Raw genomic sequence first — 8,273 nt, 5'->3', positions numbered from 1 at the left:
TATATATATATATATATATATATATTTGAAGTATTTAAACTATTTGATTAAATAAAAAATAAATATATGTTTCATATAGAGCCCATTGAAATTTCAAAATTTTAGACCAAAAAATTTGAATTTAACATTTACTTTATTAGTTCCATATAAATCCCGTTGGAATTCTTTTTTAGCTTTATGCCTAATTATAAAAGTATATGACAGGCCACTTCATATTATTTCATTTCTTTTTTTTTTTAATATTTAAATTATTTTACTTTAAAATTTTAAAATTTTCAACATTTAATTTATTATTTCTCATTAAAGCTCTTTAAAATTATATATATATTTTTAATTTTAATCAATTTTATGCTCAATTAGAAAGATATTTATTGCCACTTCATTATATGTGACAAATTTGAGTGATTTCATTCCCCTTGTTATTTTTGCATGACAAAGCCATCATTTTCTCTCTATCTTTTAAAATTTTGAATTTTTGAACATCACACATTATGTGATATTTTAAATATTTGTTTGAATGAATGAAAAATGAATTTTTGTAGTTTTGGAAAAATTTAGAGAAATCATTCTCTAGGATGGAAGCTTGGTGGTTTGCCTCCTTGGTTATTCTTGATGGAAGACCTAGTTATTCCTCTTAATAATTACTTATTTTTTCCTTCCTCTCCTTCCTCCACAAGCATACTAAAATCTCTCTATACATCTCCCTCATGTTCATGTTCCAAGACCATTCCCTAGCTTCTATAACATTCAAACAAGTTATAAGCCACCTCATAGGAATCAGTCAACGTAGGGTTTCGAGTGATTTAATCTTGGTGGTCATCTTCCCTCCATCCCTCTATCAAATTATTAGATATTCTTCAAATACTTTATATATGATCTCCACATACCCATCTAATATTTACAAAATATTAATACCCCTTCATATTCCCTTAGCCTGCTCCATTAATCCTATAATGTCAAAACTGGCCAAATTAGGTTATCCTATACCTATTTTTTTCTTCTCCCATTACAAGCCCTAAAACTTTTGGATCTCCACCAACTACTCGATAATATATATAGGCTATCAATGATAGATTAACTATTAAGATCAATAGAATGCATAAAAATTATTCCTCATCATCTGAGAATGTTGACCTAAGATGGGTAATATCATTATAATTTTGTGTAATTTTTTGTTCATAATTCATTACTAATTATCATTTACTAATTATCATTACTATATTTAATTTTATTAATTTTTTTCTAACTTAGATACAACTTGTGGACTTCTTGCTCATGATGGGCTTACTCTCGAGGATGGAAATGTGAATGCTAATGAGAGGGTATTCAATATGGTTATGAGACATGAACATCAAAGAAAAGTTCAAACTCGAGGATTTTGTGTCACTTCAACTCGATACTTTCCTCATTATAAAACCACTGAAGCTGACAATAGCGATAGTAGTTTTTTTTTTTTTTTTTTTTTACAACACTTACAAAGAGGAGCACTCCTTACGATATGAATTTAAAGATTTTTACTCATTACGGTATGAGTTGAGAGGTTTTATCCAATAATTTTAAAAATAGTTTTCACCTCTAGAAAGCTCATAAATAGTATGTAAAGTTTTAACTCAAGCTATATAATGTTATCAATTCATAGCTCACTTACTATTAATAAGGAAGTAATGAATATTTTTCTAGGCTAATCTTATGGAAGAATGAGCCTCTTGTTGGTTCTTTTACCTTTTGAAGTGACTTACTTTTATTGTAATGAACTAGTTGGCATGCACTCTCTTATTGTGGAGAAATTATTTTGTGTTGTCACCGGACTGTTCGGAGGTGAATCAGGACTAGCCACATCCAGTGGCGGAGCCAGAAAATATATCTAGGGGGGGCCTAAATTTTTTCTTTTTAATTTTCCTTCAACTTTTTACATCCTGGCTTAGAACCAATATAATCAGTATTAAAAATGATAAAACTTTGATAATGAATTAGTTTATTTTCTTCTTTCACAAAATGTCTTCAATCATCAAATCACTTGATTTCTATTAGAACATGTTTAATATATTAACTAAATATGTGATATTAAAAATCTCATTGCAAAAAAAAAATCATAAAATCTCTTTAAGATCGAATCAATATAGGATTAGGATAATATCAATCATGGAAATTAAATTGGGAGTGATTTGATTGGATGATTAATCTTGATTGTGGGCCATTTATTGGGCATTTTAATGTCTTAGTGATATCAGAATTCGGCGATCTTGGGCTCGTTGGATTCGTCTTGTCTAGCCGTGCGATTCGACTATAAGAATGTCATGTTTGGAAACCGTTTTGTAATACAAATTATGGTTTGAACCTTCCAAATATGCTTCGGGTCTTTGATTTGGAGTCATTTGGGTTCGGATTGAGTTGAATTTGGTGTTGTTGGGTTTGTATTTTCGAGACGTTCGGTTCGACTATAAGTTTACTGAAATCGGAGTTCATATGGTCTCTGATTTAATTCTTGAAGTTTCCAACTTGATTTTGTCTTGAGATTAAAAAAAAATCAATTTTTTTAGGGAGGGCACGTGCCCCCCCCCAATGGCCACATCACCTGGTACACATCAGTATACAACACCACTACACAACAAAAAAGTGACATGGAGTGTCCTGATTCGCCTCCAGACGACATCTAGTGACCGCATAGAATAATTTCTCCTTATTATGACTCATTTTATGCAAGTTTTAAGTTTTTTCTTTAAAAAATTTTAATCACTTAATGCCTATATGTGAAGTTGTTGTCAAAATGTTATAACTTGATCAAAAATTTTATGATGTTTGGTTTTTGTTTATGTTGTAATTGCTAATCTTGTTAGTCTTTTCGTCTTTCCATTTTTTTTTTCTCTAAAATATTTTTATTATTTATAATCAATATTTCATTGCTTTAAATTGGTATTAGAACTACAATTTAACAATAATAGGATAATGCTTTATTTGGATTGAAAGGAAATAAAGAAAATGAAATAAATCCTAAAACATTAATTGATGAATATGAATCTTCAATAATATATTATATTATAATATAACTATTAGCAAATAGATGGAAACATAAAGGCCGGCCATATTAGTGTTGTGTGTAGGTTTTTCGGCAGGTTGTTGATCTCTTTCTTAGTTGTTGATATCTAGTTAAATATTATGTTCGTTAGTGTTGTTTGTGATGATGAGCATGGAATTGGATACCTTTTCCACCTTTAAAAGTTAATGTTGCCCCCATCTTTTATGTTTTATTTTATTTTTAGATATTTTGTGTAAGTATCAACCAAGAATCTCATATTAATTGATTCTCTATCGTTAGTATTTTTAGATATTTTGTGTACTAATGTTGCATATTTGAACATTTGCGACGGTAGAGAGATATAGACTTGAGCGTCCAAGCTTTATACGAAGATCGAGCACACAGAAAGATAAGGGAGAGGGGTGCAAATGTCGTAAGAGACACTAATATTTTTTATGTGAAAAATCCTCAAAAGGGAAAAAATCATGGCATCTGATATAGTTAAAATGATTCCACTATTGTTTATTGTTGATTACGAATGAGACCTTTTTTTAAGGGGAAAGCATTAACTTGAAAGCAGTAAATATATATCATATAGAACACATTACATGATAGGAGTTGAAGAATCTAGTGATATGAGAGTTATTCTAGTGTTGTGTGTAGTTTTTTGAAAAAGTAGTTGATTTCTGTCTTGGTTACTGATATATAGTTAATTATTATGTTCGCTAGCGTTGTTTGTGATTTTGAGCATGAAATTGGATACCTTTTCCACCTTTAAAAGTTAAGTTTCCCCCATCTATTATGTTTACTCTTACTTTTAGATGTTTCCCCCATCTATTATGTTTAGCAACTTTTTAATACAAATTTTTCAGTCCAAGAATTTTTTGTATTATTTTGTACTAGAAATCGATAAAAAACTTGTCCCAAACGAAGCCTAAATATATAAGAATGATCTTAATTGTTGTGTTTGGATGCTAGGAATTTGAGAGAGAGGAAATGAAAATCATTTGAAATGCTTAAATCAATGGTTCTATATTCAGAATCAACCATACATTGTTAGAATTTCATTTCTTTTCCTTTACTTCCTTTCAATTCAAAATTAGCCTTAGTAAATTTAATATGAGGCTTCCTTTACTCTTTTTATTTCTTTCTCTAGACAACTATAAGCTTGCTATATTGCTAATGAAGTTTCTTGGTTCAATTACTCAAGATCTCTTTGATATGATTGGATCAATAAATAATAAGTTATTGTTTACTTTGTAATTACTAATATTTTACTTTGTTTTTTTTATAATAAGTCATATCCTTTAATAGAAATAGACTACCAAATTACAAATTGATTGCCACTTCATTTATATCAAATTCTTAACATAGTGTTATTAGATTTTTAAGCCGGGTTAAGTTTCATTAGGAAGCATCCATTGAATGGAATGTGTGATTCTTGAGTTTTGCAAATATGGAGATTTTTTGGGAGAAAATTACAAAAGGTAATGTGAAATTAAAAAATAATAATAATCTAGAGAATAAGTAATGGTTTTAACCACCATTTAAAATTTGTGTTTTGATCTCTCTTCCCTTGTAGTTTCAAAATGGTTGCTGAAGAACATAGGAGCAGATAAGAACTATGGCGGTCTTGTAGCAATTTTGAAACTACTACAAGTGTTTTTTTGTGGAAGTTAAAATCACGATCATAGCCTACATTAAATGCTACAAAAATCATTTTTTCTTGTAGTGCAACATTTGTTAACATCCAACTTCTAATGTGCTTTATCACCCTTCTCAAATAACATTGATTGATACCAATTGTCATTCTAAAAATTACTATATTTTAAGTTATCCTCTTTTGCATTAAAATTGCATCGCTTTATAATTTTGTACACAAATCTTCAAGAAAAAATGCAAGAAAATAAATAAAATACCCAGCACCATGGCACTGAACTTTTGCAGCGACATGACATTCAAGGTTAAAATCTAACCTAAAAATAGAGAGCACAACATCATAGCGATGTCCAAGCACGATATTGCTAGATCAGTACAACGCCATTGTGCTTATCAGGGCATCACAGCAGAGCATTTAATTCAATTATTTCCTCAAAATGACACGTTGATCTGGGTTGAGTACCACAGTGCTATTCTTTATGAGTGTTGCAGTGTGAGTGTTGCAGCGGTAGTTCATTTTACAAGCGTTACAGTGGTAGTTCAATTTATGAGCACATGTATTCACTCGCATGTATGTCCTCAACATCACTATGCTTGCCCGAAGACAAACAAATCAAGTTCAAGGAAGATCGCTCCCCCTCCAACCATTCAGAGTGCAACATGTGTCCAAAGTAATCTGTTGAGTCATTGAGTCATATACTTTTTTTTTTCTTTTGAGTCATATACTTATTTATTCACTTTTATTGATATAGCCTTCATTTAGCTCTCAGATTTCTATAAATAAATAGTGAATATGAGCATTTTATATCTTTTGTAATTTGTTGTACTCACTGTTTTCATACTTGACCCCATACAGTGATATTAAGGTTTGATATTATTGTTGTAATGAGATATGAGTTATATTGCTAAATTATTTTATTTAAATAATATAATCATAATACTATCCATAACAATAACACAAATTAAAAAAAAAAACATTTTCTTCCATGTCACAAAATATGCATATATTGCCCGAAAATTTTCGCTAAAACTTATATAATGTGGAGCTTTGCAGTCGAAATCTCAAAAAAAAAAAAAAAAAAAAAAAAAAAAAAAACGGCAACCCTAATTTAAACTGTGCGAATTTCAGATGAAGATGAAGCCACGTCGGAATTTCACAAAGAAAATCGCAAAATCATTTTCCACGTAGGCATATCACGTGTTACAATTTTAGTGGCGTCCGAATACATCTCCACATCCGGAATGAGCACCAAATAATAGCTCCAGCAAAGGGGCTCCAGTGCCTCGTGCTTCTTGTTCCCATCACAAATAGAGAATTATGAGCACCCATATCTATTAAATTAGAAAAATATATCTATCATTGTGCACCACAATCCAATCCAACATAGTTGTTCAGATTTTTTTATGCAATAGTTATCTGAATGCTTTGACTAGACAGTTTACTAATATATTAAAAAAAAAATCTAGGAGCAGGAAACCAAATAAAATATTTAATTCCACTTGGTAATAAGCGACAAAAACAAATTGCATGACAAACCTAATCTCTACAGAAAAACAAATAGATTTTGCAAGAAAACGTTGCTGATGCAAAAATATTAAATAAAGGAGAAAACGTCGCTATTGTGGAGGCTTAGAAGGTACTCGTGCTGCATTTGTTGTGTGGTCAAATAATGTAATAAAATAGATTGTGGTGGTTCATGAAATGAAATTTTGGATGTTTTTGTTTTTAAATTTGTGAGGGGCAAAAAAAGGAATTTTATTTGGTTAGGTGACTTGACGTAGCTCTACATTCGGATGTCACGTGTTCTTACTCTTTATCGCGCGGCGCAACAACCCGACCCGAAATAGACCCGGGATTGTTATGTTCGCGTATTGCTCGGTATTGCTAGGTATTGGCCAATTTTGCTCGACAATAATGAGAAATACCATTCTGTGAAGAGCAATAACGAGTTTTGTTAGGTATTGCTTAGAATTGGTTTTGACAGAGCGGTATTTCTCGTTCTGTGAAGAGCAATACCTAGCAATCCCGGGTTCCGGACCGGGTCGGGTCGTCGGGCCGCACGGTAACAAGTAAGAGCACGTGGCGACATGTTATTGACGTCCGAACATAGAGCTACTATACGTCAGGTCACCTGACCTAATAATAGTTCAAAAAAAAAAAATTTATATGAAGAATAAATTTAAAATTTTGATCCTCTTAAAAAAATATTTTGCCAAAATATCCGGCTCATAACCACGGTTTCTTCTCTTACCAATTACCATCATTCTTACACGGCTTTTAAAAATCTTATTTTCTTTGTTTTACACGGCTTTTATTTTTGTTTTTTTTTGTGACTGGGATGATTTGTTAAAAATAAATTATATTTTATATTTTTAGAAGCAGATTTTAAAATAATTATAAGAAATAGGAGAAAAAAATTATATAATTTCTATCCAAATAAATCTTAATTTTTGCTGGCTACTTTTCCAAACGGGTTTTAGTATATCTTAAGAGAATTAAACATGAAAATTGTTCGGCATGACTATTATTAAATTTTATCTATTTCTGATTTTTTTTTTTTTGCTATTCATTTCAGGATTTATGATTTATGATGGAGCAATTCTTAACACCGAAAGTTTGAGAAGAACTTCGTTGAAGCAGGAGTGGGAGAAAACGAATGCAGTCTGCCCCTTTTAAAGCTCTTCGGTCTTCAAACCCATCATCAATAATCAGCTCCCAACCACCCAAATTCAACCGCCGGCATCAATTTCTGCACCTCCCCAACTGACTTTGCGGATTTCGCGGATCTTGCCTCCCGCTACAAGCCAATTTTTCCTCATTTTGCGCTGGCATGCAGTGGACTGGACTAAATGTGCTTGATAGAAGGGCGCAGTATAAAGAATACGCCGGATAGAAGCGCGCATTCCACGAGTTTCTACGTAATGCGCTTTTCTGAAGGGCGCATTCAAAGAATGCGCCATTTTGTTCGGCGCATTCTTTGAATGCGCCAAAAAGGAGTGCGTATTGGCTCTTTTTAAAATTATACCTTCATCGCGCTTCTTCTGCTAAATTACATAAACATTAAGCTCGTTCCGAAAATTTGGCCTTTATATTTTATATTTTCAGAAGTAGATTTTAAAATAATTATAAGAAATAGGAGAAAAAAATATATAATTTCTATACAAATAAATCTTAGTTTTTGCTAGCTACTTTTCCAAACAGGTTTTAGTATATCTTGAGAGAATTAAACATGAAAATTGTTCGGCATGACTATTATTAAATTTTATCTATTTCTGATTATTTTTGCTATTCATTTCAGAATTTATGATTTATGATGGAGCAATCCTTAAATTCATTAAATATTATAAATGAATTTAAAAATATTGATTTTAACCAATAATAGTGCTCGGCTAAATTTTTGTACTAAAAACTCGTTTAAGAAACAATAAGAAAGTCGTCCCAAACGAAGCCTAAGAGAGACTTATGTGGAATAAAATTTTGGCACATTATTACTGTAATTATTTTCATTTTCTTTCTCAGATATAACACAAAGGAAGTTCTTCTCTTTTTATTTGGCGACCAAACTTCATTTAAAATTTCATATAGCTCGATGACAGG

This window comes from Dendrobium catenatum, unplaced genomic scaffold, assembly GCF_001605985.2.
Source record: "Dendrobium catenatum unplaced genomic scaffold, ASM160598v2 fragScaff_scaffold_756, whole genome shotgun sequence".
In the NCBI taxonomy this organism is placed as follows: domain Eukaryota; kingdom Viridiplantae; phylum Streptophyta; class Magnoliopsida; order Asparagales; family Orchidaceae; genus Dendrobium; species Dendrobium catenatum.
Note: the sequence above shows the minus strand (reverse complement) of the source record.